Raw genomic sequence first — 18,707 nt, 5'->3', positions numbered from 1 at the left:
ATAATATATTTGAAGTATTTGTTCCTAACAAACTTCTAGAATAATACCCAAAATGTTAACATAGCAACATGTCCTGGTAAGTAAGAAACTCTATAAAATTTATCTCATAATCATTTTTTTCTGATTCTGTTATGTGATTCTCATATTCATACAAAATTATTTTTATCTGGACTTCACAGTTCTTTTGTGTGTGAGAGAGAGAGAGAGGCAGGAAGGCACCCGCATGCGGGTGAGAGGCAGAGAGAACAGGAGAGACTCTTAAGCAGGTTCCATGCCCAGAGAGGAGCTTGATGGAGGACTTGATCTCACGACTATGAAATCATGACTTGAGTCAAAATCAAGAGTCAGACTCTTAACCGACTGCGCCACCCAGGCACCCCAGTTCTTATTTTTCCTATGGGATCAGTGGCCCTACGTTTTGGAAACTAAAACCAAGGCATGTGGCAAAATAGCTAAAACTGGAACAATTCCCCTGAACCCAGAACATATGTCTTACAAATCTATAGAAAGCAATATTGTATTTCTCTCTAGTTCTGGGGTAAGCTTTTCATACCTGCCAATCTAATTTGACTAATGTATTGTTTTTACAGTGCATTAGTGGAAATTAAATGGTAAATTCAGTCAAACAGTCATTCCATACATCAAAAAGAAAAATCAGTCAACACAACCGTCTGAATGAAATGAATGAAGAAAACAATTCAAGGCAAACAATTGTCCCAGTAGACTTGTATAAATACGGAGTGGTGTCATGTGCAGAATTAATCTTTCCCCACCCTTAACTGGCGAACACTCTGCCAGCCGATTCAGTCACTCAAATAATCCTGAATTTTAATATTCCAGTTTCATTTACTCTCAGTTAATGGTGACTGCCCTTCCTTCTCCTTCATCTGTCAATCAATGGAGAATGTCAGAGCAGGAGAATAGTAATATTGGCATATTGTAATGTACTGCTCTGAATTGTACAGCTTCAAAATTCTTAGACTAACTCAATGATGATCTTAAAGAGCCTGATGCAGCAAGGATATGTGAATTGAATCAGAGCCCACCGGCCGTCCCTTTCAGCACTAACGTCTCTTATTTCTGACTCCAATATATCATAAAATACTCACGAGGAGAGTTTTGCGTGCTCAGCAGCAATACAGCTCCAAAGCAGGCACATGGAGAAGAAGCACTGTCGTCTATGATCACCAGTAAAGTTGACTTGTCTTTTACTCGTAAACCAGAGTTCACTGTGAATTCCGTCCTTGTGGCTAAAAGTTAGAGAATCTGGTGGGGGAGGGTGCTGAATTCTTTTGTTTTGTTTTGTTTTGTTTTAATACTCTACCTTCTTTTTTTTTCATGTTTATTTATTTTTGAGACAGAGAGAGACAAAGCACGAGCAGGGGAGGGGCAGAGAGAGAGAGGGAGACATGGAATCTGAAATAGGCTCTAGGCTCTGAGCTGTCAGCACAGAACCGGACGTGGGGCTTAAACCCACGAACCGTGAGATCATGACCTGAGCCAAAGTCGGACGTTTAACCAACTGAGCCACCCAGGCACCCCTTTTCTTTCTTTCTTTCTTTTTTAATGTGTATTTATTTTTATACTCTAACCTATTAAAGCAATATATTTTTTAAATAGTTTACAGGTGGGGCGCCTGGGTGGCTTGGTTGGTTAGGCGTCCGACTTTGGCTCAGGTCATGATCTCACGGTCTGTGAGTTCGAGCCCCGCGTCAGGCTCTGTGCTGACAGCTCGGAGCCTGGAGCCTGTTTCGGATTCTGTGTCTCCCTCTATCTCTGCCCCTCCCCTGTTCATGCTCTGTCTCTCTCTGTCTCAAAAATAAATAAACGTTAAAAAAATTTTTTTTTAATAAATAAATAGTTTACGGGTTATTTGAATACAATAAGGTTTGCTTATGTTTTTGAGTTGCCAGTTTTCTACAACAAATTTGTGTAGTTGAAGGCAAATTTGTAGAATATGGACAGCACACAAAAGCAAGCAGAATTGATGGTTTTTCTGCTTGGAAAGAATTCTGCTTGTCTATGTAAGCAGCAGGATGCATTCCTCATGAAATAATGTGTCAGGGAGGAAGGAAAGGTGGTTTCCTTAGTTTAAGTTTATGACACCAAAGAGGACCCTCTGAATAGCTTTATAAAAAGAGTCTGCATAGGGACGCCTGGGTGGCTCGATTGTTTAATCATCTGACTCTTGATTTCAGCTCAGGCCATGATGGCACTGTTGGTGAGTTCAAGCCCAGCATCCATCTCCTGTTTGGGATTCTCTCTCTCTCCCTCTCTCTGCCTCTCCCCTGCCCTTGCATGTGCTCTCTCTCTCTCTCTCTCTCAAAATAGATAAATAAATTTAAAAGAAAAGGGTCTGCATAAAGCAGAAGTAACTTTCAGAAGGATAAAACCAAGTACTGGCTAATGTTAGGAATTTTCTGATTTTTGTGCTGGTAAGATAAGAATATGGAGAAGGCAGCAATAATAATATTGACATGTTACAGCAAGCTGTTTTTTGGCGGGGAGGGGGAGATGCAAACATAAAATGTGGGTTAATAAAAGCATTTTGCAAAGAGAGCTGGCTCTCAATTATTTGGCACCATTCATTCCGGTTGTAGAGTGTTCTTACTCTTTTGCTTCCTTCTTGCCTTTTGGGCATTTCATGTTTTTCAGCACATCCGAAAGAAGGCAAGGTGAAAATAGTGGGCGAGCCATCCAACCAATCCAGTTTTCCACTTTGGAGTGCCTCTCACAGTATGACTATAGACAGAGAGCTTTAGAATAATGGAAGATAAGAGTCTCTTGGATCAGTAATATGCTCTCTATATTTGGGCAATCTTGTGCTCGTTTCGGAAGCTAAACAACAATTGAATAGTGACAATAATCAGAAGTGTGTAAACTTCTAATTCAGTAAGTAATCAAATGCTTGTTCAGATAATATACCTGGGCAAGGAAAATTTCCCTTTTTTCCCCGACGTAACAGTAATGGACTTTGGAGGAAATCCGTGAAATCTACCTACCTATGCATGCATGCATCCATCCATCCAGGTACAGGTGTAGATATTTTGGATTTTGTGGATTTGTTCATCCTGTGCCTGCTCTCCCTAAGAACTATTCCTTCTCCTTTTCTTGTTTTGCTGACCCTTGGAAGCCACATATACAAGGGTCTACTGTTAACCGGCTCAAGGTTAAGTGTAACGAGAATCCCTGATGTAAGACCAAGAGCTGAAGAAGAGAGATGTCATAGTGTTTTTCTGTCTCCCTTTGTCTCTGTCCTGGTGGTACCTCTAGCAGCGGTGTTATCACCTCTGGGGCTCCTGATCCTGAAAAGCCTGTCCGTCAGGTGATCCTGAACCCTGGGTTTTTGCAACACCACCTGCTCCCTCTGGCCCTCCAGCATAAGAGGGTAGGAGCTTCCTGTTCTTAATAACTTCTGGATTGCCTCGACATCCCTTGTTTGGTCTTAAAGTTCTTTCATGACCTGTGTAACCAATTTTCTGCACTAAACTCCCTTTATTTTAGCATGTGCAATGGTTGTGTTTCCCTGACTAGATTCTGGGATACAATGGGTAGGACATTTCTCTCATGACTCACTCACTAATAAGTGGGTACCAACCAATTCCCAAACTTTAATATCCTGAATTTACTAGTTTATAGCTACATCGACCAACTGTAATATCCCAGCCATCTTTAGAATGTCTCTGAGGTAGCATGATTTTTAAAAAAATTTTTTTAACATTTATTTATTTTGACAGACAGAGACAGAGCATGAGCGGCGGAGGGGCAGAGAGAGAGGGAGACAGAAGATCCGAATCAGGGTCCAGGCTCTGAGCTGTCAGCACAGAGCCCAACACGGGGCTCGAACCCACGAACTGCAAGATCATGACCTGAGCTTAAGTTGGACACTTACTTGACTGAGGCACCCAGGTGCCCCGAGGCAGCATGATTTTAAAGATCTTGAGAGGGGTCGTGTGCCCACTCCACCGTCTTCACAAAGTTCCCTCCCAATGTGACATGTAAAAATCATCTTTTAACCTAGTAATATCTAAAATATGGAAGAGGGATTGAGAGGATGAAACATAGGTTCTAGAATCAGCTATACCCACTCAAAGTGTCAGCCATACTTCTACGTGTTCTCTGACGATATAAATATTTCAGGTATTTGGTCTGTATGACACTTAGAAACAAATATATTTTATAATCAATATCCTTTGAGATATGAAACTACACATCTATTTTTTTCTTATAGGGCATTTTCCCCCATAATATAACAAGTATGAATCATTACACAAAACTAAGGGTTCAAATAATGTCATAAATTTTGAGGGTTTTCTATAATTTATAAAATTTATTTTGGGTCCAGATACAAATCACCAAGTTTGGGAGATGTTCAGTATCATCCAATAGCGGGGAAACTCTCCTTAGTTTGTAGAAAAATCTGAAGCTTTTCTACTGTACCAGGAAAAGTGGGAGAGACTTGGTCTTCAATTGCAAAGATCATTCCTGCCAATGCTGTTTGATCAGACTGGAAATATCCCTTCAAAGGTGGGAGTGATTCCAGAATATCATGGTCCGCTCTCCATAGACACAACATATTTTTAAATCCTACTATTCCACAGGTACTTCTGCCTCAGTAACTGACATTACCTTGGGATCAGATCACCCTCACCGGAACTTGACAAAGCATCAACTCACTGATGTGCTGGCAAATGTTTAGCAACTGGTTTGCTGTGAAAACGAAGTCACAATTGTGGTGTTTGTCAATATCTGTGGAATGAATGCCCCACCATGGCCAATTTCAAGTTATCAATGTGACATCACTAAAGGCCGACTTGGGAAGAGATGTGCGATAGCATATTTTATATGGTATTTCCACCATACACGTTCAATACAGGTAAATAACCTCGAGAGCACAGACAATAATATAATGTAGTTTACGTCTGTGGCTCTTATTTTCTTTACACACAAGTGCTGGTGCTAACCCGCTCATCTCTACGCTTTTAGTATTATGTCACCCATAGGCAACAACAGTGTGAGAAAAGCAGAGGTTTTCTTGGTGTTTCTCACTCATCTAATCTCATCTTACTGACTTGTGTTTTTCTCAACCTACTTCAGATGTCCAAAGACCACAGAAAGATTCCCTCTTGCAACCTAACGCCATTGGAAAAAAAAAAAAATCTGATACTCATGTGTCATTATGTGTAAATAATTAAAAATGACTTCAAATGTTATTGACCCTGGATTTATATATTTTTTTGTTTTGCACTTTAATAAGAATGACATTTTTAGCTAAGTGAATGAAGCATAAAAGAATTTCAGAGGAAAAATTATAGTTTGGGATATTAGTGGTTTTGTTGGGCATTTAAGGAGCTTAGGGAGATTGCCTACTTGGCCTGCCTGCAATCTTGGGAGAAGGGTCCTTAATGTTACAGGTCATAAGTGGCCAAGAGGTAGAAAAATTCCTACCATTCATACTTGATTGATTTTTAATCACCTATTATGTGCTAGGCATTGTGCTCATTGATAGCTACACAGTTGTTAATGAAGATGGGAATGCAGTTTACCACCTACTTATTTTTACTTGTGACCATGGACCCTACAATGTACCAGGGAAATAGTAGAGACCTCGAGCCCACAGTGCCCCACACGGCACACTCAGTAAGTATAGTTTGAAACGCTATTTAAAGCTGGATGAAAGATAGGAACAATTCTTCTTTCTTCTTCCTTCTATCCTGAAATAAATATCTCCTCACTCTTACTCTGTGTCCATCCTATTTTTTGCTTTAAGGAAGAAAGGATTTAAAAAAAAAAAAAAACATTATCGAGACATACAGACAAATGAAAACAGAATATCAATATATTTTGAAAATCAGTACCTGAGATGGTATGAGACCAAATTTAATTGGAAACAATGCTACAAAAATTGATCACTTAAATATCAGCTACCAATATTTATTTGACTCAAATACCCAGAGTCAATGTTCAAATAATGTTCAAATTTATAATCAAATATAAATACATAGACTAGAGAAAATTCTTATATGGGACTACTTTAACTTCCTAAATTAATTCACCAAAACTCAAATACTGTCCTTTATAACATTGGAAATGAAAGCTTTACTTTTTAATAGGAAATCTGCATCTCATTGTAAAAATAGAACACTTCATTCCTGGCCCACACACACTTTCAGAAGCAGTAGTTTTTGGAGTGTTGAATACTTAGCATAAAGACATTGAGTCTTGAAAATTCATTTCAGGCATGAAAGACCTATATATATATATATATATATATATATATATATATATATATGAAAGAAAAGAGGGGTGGGAGGAGAAACAGGACTATTAAAATGAAATAACCATTTCCTGGGAGCAAAAGACTACATATGATGAAAACTCCCCAAAGTGATACCTTTCACATTATGTTGTGCAATCTTAAGTCTGCAAGTACAAAACAGAGATTGAAAAAATGAGGAACAAATACAATTTACACTGATTATTGGTAGAATTACCGTTCCTGGTACCACTGGGGTCAACTATCAGAGAGCAGATAACCAATTTAAGCAGTAAAACAGTTCACTAGATTTATTAAATCTTTTCTTAAACTTGATCTTTAGAGTAGCCTACACACAAATATAATTATAGTTTTATTTTATGACATTTTTCCTACTTTAATGAGAACTAAGTAGCAGAATGGTAATATTGAGCCCTAAATTTTGGTTCAAATTTTGTGATTTGGGCTAAGTCACATATCTTATGTGTGCCTTCTATTATAAAAACAAAGCTTTCATTTCTGAAGTTTTAAAGGACAATATTTAACAATAAGTTTTGGTAAATTAAATTTATGAAGGTTAAAAAAGTCCTAAATCAGAATTTTCTCTCATCTCAAGTATTTACATTTGATTATAAATTTAGAAGGTAGGTCATGACCCCAGTTATCCACACTGGGCGCTTTCCACTGTACCAAGATGTCTCTCACCTTAAAAATCAAAAGAGTAGAGTGTGTTCAATTCAGATTGGTATGAGCTGACACCTAGGTATTGAGAGTTAGGCATAACTAATGTTTGTTCATGAATGTAAGCTATCTTACAGAAGTGGTGAGCAAATCCCCGGTATTCAGATTGAGTTTAAAGTCAACTCCTGGGAAGATAGGTTCCAGAGAGTTACATGTGTTTGTAGATCAAATGATCTCTGTGTTTCTATGAATTTTGGTGTAAAATGCTCAGCTGACAGAGCCTCAAAAATTGATTTGTGGTTTGTGGAGGAGGACGAAAGGGCAACGTGGCAGACACGGCTAATGGACCAATAAAGACTCATACTTTCCTTAGCTCGTTTGCAGCATATGGGGCCATATGGCCACTTCCCCCTGAAAGAATGTGAGTGGAAATGATGCATACCTCTTCGGGAACAAAGCAGTTAAGTAGGCGTACCTTCTCTATGGTGTCTTTTTTTAATACAGAAATAAGTGGAGAGGAGCCCAAAGACCTAGATGAGGACGGGATGCCTGAAGACCATGAAGCCAGAAAACAGACTCAAGTGGACCCTATATGAGTCAGAAATAATATCTATTGTGTGAAGCCACTGATCTATGGAGGGTTGGTGGCTCTACTAAAATACCGCTTAATCTTTCTAATGCGGAATCCAACTTTCTTTGCTGATACAGCACAAGCTCCAGATATTTAAGGGCTATTGAAGAATAATGCCATACATTTGGGGCACCTGGGTGGCTCAGTCAGTTAAGCATCCGACTCTTGATCTTGACTTGGGTCATGATTTCACGGTTCATGGGGTCAAGCCCCCTTTGGACTGTGTGATGACAGCTCCGAGCCTGCTTGGGATTCTCTGTCTCTGCCCCTCCCCTGCATTCTCTCTCTCTCTCTTTCTCTCAAAAATAAACTCTAAAAAAAAAAAAAAAAGAAGAAGAAGAAGAAGAATGCCATACATTTATTTGTGGTCTCCCAGTTTACAGTGTTTCCCTTTGGAACTTACATAACACGATGAAGTAGGGAGAGGGGCAAATCCATAGGAATGTTAGTGGGGCAACAGAGACTTAGTAAACTTCCCTTAGGACACACTGCTAATAAGTGTCATAGTCGAATGAAGACGTCCAGCTCAGGCATCTGAATGTAATGCCCATGCTTTTCCACTGCCCTTCTGCCTGATAAAGCCTAGAGTTAATAGCTACAATATATCCATGATGGCTACAAGGGCAATCCTAAGATTCAGTTGCATTTTTTCTTCAAAGGTTTTCTTGAAATAGATTATATGCACAGGAAAGTACACATATTATGCATGTTTGGCTTCAAAGATTTTCTTTAAGCACCACTGTGTAACCAGCCCCCCCGATAAAGACCTACTCTCCCATCAGTTACAAATTCTCCTCCACAGTTAACCGCTTCTAACCTCCAACTTTTAAGCTATATAGACTAGTTTTACCGTGTTGTACTCTACATAAATTTAATAATACACTACGTTCTTTCGTGTCTTTTTCTGCTTATTGTTGTGTTTAAGAAATTCATTCATACCGTTGTATGTAGCTGAAGATTGTTCTTTTTCATGGCTTTATGTTATCTTCTTGCTGGTACAAATCACAGTGTATTAATACATTCTGCTGCTGATGGGCACTTGGGTAGTTTTCACTTTGGGTCCTCAGGAATAATCGGCAGCAGTTTGAATCCCACATTTTGCTAAAAATGAAAACCAAAGCACACGGAAGATAAGGCCTATGAGAAAGTGTCTCACGCTCAACATCTTCCTCTATATCTCAATCCTTCACACTTCCGTAGAGCTATTCCCACAGGAACAGAGGGGATCAGAGGTCATTTGGCACCGGTATTCTATCTGCCCTTTTTAAAGTTATTTATTTGTTTTTTATTTATTTATTTATTTATCGATTTATTTATTTAGAGAAAGAGTAGGGAAGGGACAGAGAGAGAGAGAGAGAGAGAGAGAGGGAGAAAGAGAAACCCAAGCAGGCACTGCACTGTCAGCACAAAGCCTGACGCAGGGCTCAAACTTATGAACCATGAGATCATGACCTGAGCTGAAAACAAGAGTCAGACGTTTCACTGACTGAGCCACCCAGGCATCCCTGTCTGCTTTTACAAATAGAGATAACAAGTATCTTTATTACTCGGATCCTCTATATAGATAGATCTACCTTTTAAATATGCTAAACAAAGGAAACTTAATTTTAAGCTTCTTTTTTTTTGCCGGGGCGCCTGGGTGGCTCAGTTGGTTAAATGTCTGACTTCAGCTCAGGTCATAATCTTGCAGTTTGTGAGTTCAAGCCCCGCGTCTGGCTGTGTGCTGACAACTCAGAACCTAGAGCCTGCTTCGGATTCCGTGTCTCCCTCTCTCTTTTCCCTCCCCCACTCATGCTCTGTCTCTCTCTCTCTTGCAAATAAATAAACATTTAAAAAAAATTTTAACTTTTTTACAGAAATCGATAGATATTTCATTTAAAAAATTTTTTAATGTTTATTTTTTGAGAGAGAGAGAGATTGACAGAGTGTGAGCTGGGGAAGGGCAGAGAGAAGGAAAGGAAGACAGAATCCAAAGCAGGCTCCAGGCTCTGAGGTGTCAGCACAGAGCCCGACGCGGGGCTCAAACCCACGAATTGTGTGATCATGACCTGAACAGAAGTCGGACACGCAACCGACTGAGCCACCCACGTGCCCCAATAAATATTTTAAAGATGAAAATATCAATTTAGTATAGACAAAGAGCATTGGGCCTTGAAGTCAGAAAAAGTGAATTTTAATTCCTATTGCAGGGACTTAGTTTAAACAACTTCTTCAAGGCTCCATTTTGCAATCTGTATGGTGGAGTTACAGTCCTGCCTCAAAAATGTTTTATTGTGCACATATCATATAATGTGAAAGCTTTTGGGAATTCTAAAAGCATTACACAAATGCTGGTCATTATCAGGGACAAACTTACAAAGCAAGTGAACGTTAAGGCCAAATATTCGTGATAGCTAAAACACATCTAAACTCAACTCTGTGGGGACTTTCTGCCTTTAATTCTCTCTCTGTCTCTCTCTGTCTCTCTCTGTCTCTCTCTCTTTCTCAGTGAGTGTACTTTAAGTCTACTTTTATTTACTTAGACAACAAGAGAGTGAAAGAGACAAAGAGAAGAAGAGAAAGCTATCCAGGAAACATTAAGCTTGAGATTCTTGCCAAGAACTAGACAAGCTCCCCATAGAGTGAGGTGTTATGGTTATTGACAGCCATTTCTCCCCTCTCTCGGGACTCATGAACTGGCTAGATGTCCTCCAATTTCCACCCCGGACATTAAAGGGCCCCCGTGCGTTGTCAGCATGTGACTACACCCTCCCCAGGGAATGCACAGTCTCAGCATCCCCTCCTCTTCTTCCTGCTACAGCAAAAGTGCACTGTAATCAAAGGCACATTTATAGGTCAATGAGTTGAAAATCGGTTGTTTTTAGGTTTCTGATTTTTAAATACATTTGTACGAATCGGTCCAAATGAAAACTAGGCTGGGGAGGGACACAATGAGAGCTTCCACCTTGCATTAATATTCACAATATTGCCTACTTATTTTTAGTTTCTGGATTAACGTAGCACACGAACTTGGCTCCTGTCTCTGTCAATAAGAAAGGGATAATAAAATGGGTAAATGCAAACCAAAGAATTTGTGGGCTGCATGATAAGTGTGATTTTTCAAGTTAAAAAAAAAAGTGATGTTCATCTGGGAACAAACTAACTTAAAGATTTTAAAAGCCAATTTCAGCTCAGCTGCTGGGGTTTGTTTGAAATCTACCACTGACTGAGGTGTGAAACTTACATTTGATACAGTAAATCTTGTCGACTGTTATTTTAAAGGACTGAAATGTGCTTTTATAGCAAAATTGTCTCAAATAAAAAAATACATTTTTACAATCTCGCTCTGTCATAAACTTTCATGTCAGGTTTGGGCTCCATAATACATGTGGAAGATGCCTTATACAGGAATAGGAAGGAGGCATGCATAATAACTTGGTTTATTTTCCATTGTAAGACAGAGGCAGAAATAGTCCTACACCATTCATGTGATCAAAATATTAAATATGCCATAGTTGATCAGAAATTACCAATAAGTATATCTTGAGTCATAAGACTATTACTTCTTGCTCTAGAATAGTTTTTTTTCTTTTTATTTGATATACTCTAATGCCATATATACAAAGAGTTCTATGGAATGTGGTTGTAATTTGTTTCAGGATTAAAAACTCTGGGCCAAAATTCCAAAACTGAGGGGTAGCTAATTTATATCACTGTCACACTAACATTTCAAAAATTGGATTTTCTCAAAATAGTTTGAAATAAATTATAGCTTTCTCACTATTATAAGTACTATTATTTCAATTTTGAAAACAATTAAACAGATTCTATTTATTTGAATATAAAGTCTACTTATATGGGTGTGTGAGAGTAGAGAAACAGAGGTTTGTAACGACATCAAATCACTAATATTTATTAACCGTTGTCATATTATGTATCAATAGGTCATTGGCATAGCACATGTTAATAGATAATGATAGAAAGCAAATTGGCAAGCAATGTTTGCCTCAATGGGAATTTCTTTTTGGAGCATGCTAGTTTATTTATTGACCTTAGGTATTTGAGCATATTAGAAAGGCATTTAAAAATAAAATAATCAGATTGTGAAAAAAATGACAAGACATTGCTCACCTCTTTCAAAAAACACCAATATGATACACTAATAATTCCCAAAGAAGAGTTCTCCCACTCTTAGACTTAGCCTTTTAGGGCCTTAGCATATTTGTATATATGTATATTCCTATATAACATAGGATGCTCATAATGCCCCTTCCTTTACTCTGACACTACAAAATGCTCTTAGGGAAGTTCAAACAGGATGAGGAATGTGCCAGTGCTTTGGAAAAACCAAAACCCTGACTCTTGCGCCAAGCACTGAGTTGGTATATTTTTTACATCTATGAATCCGTTAATTCTTAGAAAGACTTTGTGCGATTATTTTTGCTTGACATGAGGGTCCAAATGTGGACGGTAATGATTGTCACTTGACAGGTGGGTGTCTAGGGGAAAACTCACTGTGTTTTCCCATTACTCATACTCGCAACATTTCTGACACCAAACGTGCGGGATTTTTCCCACACCGACCAATTCCCCAGTACTGCCTGGGTGTTCTATAATTCAATTCAATTGTGACTCTACCCAGAGTTAGTGTAGACCCCACAGGTTAAGGGCTCAGTCCCACAAGACTCCCTCCCTTCAGGTGCCAATCATGACTAGTAGGTCCCTAGATGACCCACAATTCTGTCCAACTTGGCTACAAACTGAAGGTTCCTACTACCCTCCCGTGCTTCAGTTTCAAAAATTTGCTAGAGTGGCTCATGGAACCCAGGAAAACAGTTTATTTATTACTGCCAATTTATAATTAAAAGATAGTTTTAAAGGATACAAATGAAATCCAATGAAGATATACATACTGTGAGCTCTGAAAGGATCCCAAGTACATGAGATCTTCCTTGTGAGGGTGGGATGCACCACCCTCCAGGCACATAGATGGGTTTACCAGCCTGAAAGCTCTCAGAACCCTGTACTTTTGGAGTTTTTATGGAGTTTTCATCCTGTAGGCATGATTGATTATTAACTTGACTTCTGGTTCTTCTCCCATCTCTGGAGAGTAGGGGGTGGGCTATAAGTTCCAATCTTCTAATCATGGCTTGGTCTTTCTGGTGACCAGCTTCCATCCAGGAGCTCACCAAGAGTCCTCTCATTAGAACAGAAGACATCCTTATCACCCAGGAAACTCCAAGGGATTTAGGAGCTCTGTATCAGGACCCAGGGTCAGAGACTAAATATTAGAACAAAATATCCTACTAGCATGCTTATTACAAAGATTTTAGGAGCTTTGTACCAGGCAGGAGGGCAGGAAACCAGTGTCCATATTTCTTGCCATTTTACAGTGGGTCTACACTGCAAAAACATGGCAGAGCTGGGCTTTTAATCTAGACTATCACAATAAACTCAGGGCACTTCATCATTACATAAAATTCTAAGGAAATAGTGACATTGTTAATGTATTGTTTAATGAATCCTTTTATTGAGAAGCGCTCATATAGTCACAGATTGCTGTGGGATTTTTAATAAGTAGTTCTTTACAACCAGGAATTTGTGATGATAAGAGACACAAAATAGGATAAGCTTTTGTGATTTACCCATGTTATTATTTAGGATATTAGTAAACTTAGCTCTATCTGACATAAGAAAACTAGTAAGCGTTTAATTTAAGTGCTGCTAAGTTCAACCTGACAAAAATGTTGAGACATTTCTTGTCTGTATGAACAGAAAGAATGCAGAAGCCTGATTCCAGCAATTGCACTCTTGGAGAATCAGCCCATATGTCACTAGGATTCTTAATACATTTAACCAAGGTGGCAACTAGAAATACTAAAGCAGAAAAATTTTATTGATATTATATCTAATTTAACAAACATTTATTGCACTTTTACTTAGTGAAAGGTTCTGTTCCAGAGACTGTAGACACATAGATGAATAATAAATGATTCTGGCTTTTCCTGCCATTACATGAAGAATATTTACACTGGTATTGGATATACTCTATGCAGCCTGTTTCTCTGATCCTCTTACTTAAACCAGGACAGAGACTCTGAGCATCTGCATCTTCTAGCTAGAGACCAAGCCCTCTGTAGGAAAGACCCAAGATGATTTGCAGACATTCTGTGTCAATTTTTACTACCACTGTCCAGATTCCTAAGAATTGGGCACTGGCTTATATGCACCTGTTACTGTTTCTACACACGTGTTACTCAAAGTGTGGCCCTTGGGCTAGTAGTATTGACTTTCCCTGGGAATTCATTAAAAATGTAAAATCCCAGTCCCATCTCAGACTTACTACATTAGAATCTTCATTGTAGGAGTGCCTGGTTGGCTCAGTGGGTAGAGTATTTGACTCATAATCTCAGGGTGGTGAGTTCAAGCCCCATGTTGGGCGTGGAGCCTTCTTTAAAAAAAATCTTCATTTTAACAAGATCCCTAGGTTTAAGAAGTACTGGTCTATACTATTCTGGCAAGAGTGAAAAAGAATTGCTGAAAGAAAACTGAGAAATAGACGTAAAGAATAATAGGAGACAGTGATCTCTTCTGTAATTAAGTTGGAATTGAAAATCCAATGAAATCCCATAAGTGGGGAGGGAGGGAATAGTGACTGCTATTATTTAGGTGCATGGAGAAAGCTTCCCTGATATGACACATAGGCAGAATTCTAAAGGAAGAGAAAGAACAATGAAGTGAGGAGTACAAAGACTATCCTACACACAGGGAACAGCAAATGCAAAGTCCCTGATCTAGTTTATGAAGTAAAATACCTGGGCGCCTGGATGGCTCAGTCAGTTAAGCGTCTGACTCTTGATTTTGGCTCAGGTCATGATCTCATGGTTCATGGGATCACGCCTCGTGTTGGTCTCTGTGCTGACAGCACTGAGCCTGCTTGGGATTCTCTCTCCCTCTCTATCTGCCTGATCATGCTCTGTCTCTGTCTTTCTCTCTCTCTCAAAAATAAATACTTAAAAAAAAAAAAAACTTCTGGTTTTCCATGGCACTAATAGGAAGAAGTTAGGGGGGGAAATGTCCATCTATTAGGAAAGTCTATAGAAAATTTCTCTCCATGAAGTTACAGTAGATCATCTTATAAATAGTGGGCAGATCTGGATGAATATGGGCAATAATTTTCATATATGGATACACCTCCCTCTTTGCTGCCTCCCAAGGAGCCCCACCCCCTGCAGGCCATGCTCGGGTCGTCACTGGGTTCCTAGCTCTGGGGAGCATGACTGTGGTGGGATGGATAGCAATCCCTTTTTATACCTATTAAATAAAGTGTGCTATATGATATTCATAGCAAAAAGAACTGGTCATCTTTCTTAGGATCTTGTGAATCCTCTTAGAAGTAAAAAACAGTTACTCTGTGTTAACCACTAATATATTAAGCAAATCAATTGAGCATCATGTAGATGTTTTAAAGTAATTAAGTGAATTAGGATTTAGTTTTTAAAGGGATGAGGGAAGAAGCAATTTAAATTACAAAATTTTTCACTTTAAAAAGAAAAAAATATTAGCTTGTAGTCCATGAGTATAATGCTCAGTTAGATGTAACCCACAAACACAAACACACATCTCAGATCCTTATATCAATGTTATGGCAGCTATGGAATGAAACATAAAGGAAATCAATCAAGGAGAGAGAGGCAGAGCGGATGGGGAGACATAAACAGAAAACAAGAGGAGGAGAAGCTTAAAGGAAAAAAAAGTATAAAAAAGGAGAGAAGAAGAAAAGATGGGGGTATGAAATAATAGAACAAGAGATGAGAGCTAGAATGTTCATCCCAAAATGAGAAGGGGAACAATGGAAGTAGCCTAGTTGGTTCTGAATTATTAGAGTAATGGATTTTTTTTTTGTATTGGTTTGTTTTGTTTTGCCTCCCCTCAATTTCAATCTGGTTATGCACTTTAGAGTAGTTTAAAATACTACCTCTGTCTTTGGAAAAGTGATTAGTGAACCCACTTCCTTCACTGCTCTTCACCAGGAGCATGTGTGAGACCTTACTCCGAGCGGAGTCCCTGCGGTGGCCATCAGAAATGGCAGAGTTCTCGGATCTGTACGTCTGGTGCCGGGGCAATTTCACAACAAGGTTTGGCTGACTTCCAAACAGGGTCTGCAACACGGGTCTCACTCTGCAGGAAATAAATGTGTGGCATTTGGAGTCTCCGCATTTATGGCTAGGTGGCTCCTCGAGTACCAGGTGGAGTCAATGGCTGGGCTTTCCCTCAGGGGCAACCCTTTTGCTATGAACCTTGAAACCAACACATGTAGAAAGACACGGCCATCACTTCGATTTCCGGTCTAAGCTTGATGTTCCGGTATCATCCCTCGTCCTCCTTGTTTCAGTGTTTCGTGTCTGCTTGTTGGTTAGTGTTCTGGGGGGTGGAAACAAAAAAGACTCAGAATTGGAATGAAATGGCAAAGGCGTAAGTGTTTTCAAGTCCCCAAGAAGATCGTGGAAAATAGCCTTCCCCGCCATTGGGAGAGGTTTTTGTTTTGATTTGTTTTAGTATGATCTAGTCATAGAATTAGTGGGACAGCTAGGTTCTTTTTATTTTTCTTATTTCAGCAACTGAATTCTGTAACAAACTCCTATGTATTTTGAATTATGTATGAATTCCTATGTTTTGACTTTTAGACTGTCAGTAAAATCCATTTTTACGAATGTGAAGAAGTGATAACTACATAAAAGAGGGAAGTTTGAACACTCATAACTCAGCAACACGTACACTGCTCTAACTTGCTCTTTTTTAGCACTTCACATTTGTGTTTTATTTTGCCCTCCTTCTATCAGCTCTGACATTGATGTCATTCAAACACGAAGGTGAGAAGAGTACCAAATGTATATTTATATCTAAATATAAATGTGCCACGGTGCAGGTCCTCTGAGAGGAGAAGCTATATCAATGAGGGAACAAACAAACAGAAATAAAAGGGCTTACAATAAATAGACACAAGGCAGACAAACTAATGTATGTGTATTAATTTCTTAAAAAATGAAGCCAGAGGAATCGCCCAGAAAATTGAAAAAAAAAAAAAGACATGAAAAGAATAGAATATATGAGAAAAGAAAAAGGATGATCCCAGGAGTTTCACCATTAGTGCTTAAAGAAAGGCCAACAGAATATATAAAAGGGAAAACAATTGCAAATAAATTCGACAAGAAAATTTCCAGAACCGGAAGGCACACATCGTCAGATTAGAAAAGCTCACGGGATATCAAGCAAATGAATAAAATTAAAGTAAAAAATACTGAAACCTATCAGAAAATCTAAAAACGGTAAAGAAAAAGAGGAAGTCCTAGAAGCTTTTGGTGTGAGGAAAACAATTGTTATCAAACATAACAAAATAGAATTCACCTGCCATCAGATTTCTTAATAAAAATGTGGGATGGGGGCGCCTGGGTGGCACAGTCGGTTAAGCGTCCCACTTCAGCCAGGTCACGATCTCGCGGTCCGTGAGTTCGAGCCCCGCGTCGGGCTCTGGGCTGATGGCTCAGAGCCTGGAGCCTGTTTCGGATTCTGTGTCTCCCTCTCTCTCTGCCCCTCCCCCGTTCATGCTCTGTCTCTCTCTGTCGCAAAAATAAATAAACGTTGAAAAAAAAATTAAAAAAAAAATGTGGGGTGTTATAAAATAGGGAAGTAATGCCTTTAACCTCTGAAGGAAAGTATTTTCAATCCAGAATTCTATACTCAGGCAAATTATAAAATGGGAAGTGAAAATAAATTAATTTTCAGGTACACAAGTTCTGAAAATTTATGTCTTTAGATCCTCCTCTTAGGAAGCTACTGTGGGATGTGTATCAGAAAAACAAGAGAGAAAATGAAAAATGAGAAGGACATGAACTCTAGCTAAGGGAGAATCTGAACAGCACAGGAGACCCAAGGAAGCCAGAGCAGGGGACAGAGACCTTCAGAGTGAAGGTCTTCCAGAAAACAATCAAGGCCAAATAAAAAAAGGAATTCTGCTCAGTCGACTGAAAAATTTACCAATAGGCATTTGAAAGATCTGTTGGAATATTTGGAAAATGTAGAAATGAATCCAAATGAAACTGGGAAAATAGGGGGGAGGAAAGACAATGATTAATTAATTCCACAGGCAAAATGTAAGAGAAAAAAATGCTATCATGTATATACTATCAAGGCCTACCAAGTAATGTAAGCCTTGACTTCCTGTTTAATTTTTTTTTTTTTGAGAGAGACAGAGAGAGTGAGCGGGGGAGGGGCAGAAAGAGAGGGAGAGAGAGAATCCCAAGCAGGCTTTCCACTGTCAGCATGAAGCCTAATGCAGAGCTTGAACTCATGAACCGTTAGATCATGACCTGAGCCGCAGTCGGATGCTTAACCAACTGAGCCACCCAGGCGCCCCTAAAAACATAATGTTAAACTACCTTGGGAGAATGAGGGAAAGGGAAGAATGTGTGTGTGTGTGCGTGTGTGTGTGTGTGTGTGTGTGTGTCTACATGCTTATTTGTGTGTGACTGAGGCAGGGTGGACTTAATTGCCATAACAAAAATAAAGTGATAATATCTGAAATTGATGATTGAAGAAATGGTAATGCAAGTCAATTATTTTAGAATATTGAGATAAATAGAAGAAGAAACAGCCAGAAGAATTAAAACCTTTAGGGGACAAGGTTGGGACATAGAAAAAGTGGAGGGGACTGCAATTTATATTAAAAAACTTGTAGAAAATATGTGACGTGAGGGGTTCCTGGATGGCTCCAGTTAAGCGTTTGACTCCGGCTCACGATCTCATAGTTCATGGGTTCGAGCCTTGCATTGGGCTCTGTGCTCGCAGCTCAGAGCCTGGAGCCTGCTTCGGATTCAGTGTCTCCCTCTCTCTCCCCCTTTGCCACTGTGCTATGTCTCTCTCTCTCTCAAAAATAAATAAAAACATTTTTTAAATTTTTTAAAAAGAAAATATATGATTTGAAATAATTTCATTCATTACTTTAAAATAAAAATAATTTTAAAAAGAAATAAACAAACTACTACCAATTGTAATGTTTTAATCTACTAATATGAATGTAGGGGTTTTTTTTAATGCTATCAATACCACTCAAGATTGTGAGACAAAATATGCTGCTTGGGCTTAAGAAAATCATCCTAC

The sequence above is a fragment of the Herpailurus yagouaroundi genome, unplaced genomic scaffold (assembly GCF_014898765.1).
Source record: "Herpailurus yagouaroundi ecotype Mexico unplaced genomic scaffold, PumYag 199, whole genome shotgun sequence".
Classification (NCBI taxonomy): domain Eukaryota; kingdom Metazoa; phylum Chordata; class Mammalia; order Carnivora; family Felidae; genus Herpailurus; species Herpailurus yagouaroundi.
The sequence above is the reverse complement of the archived record's forward strand: the minus strand, read 5'-3'. Positions refer to the sequence as shown.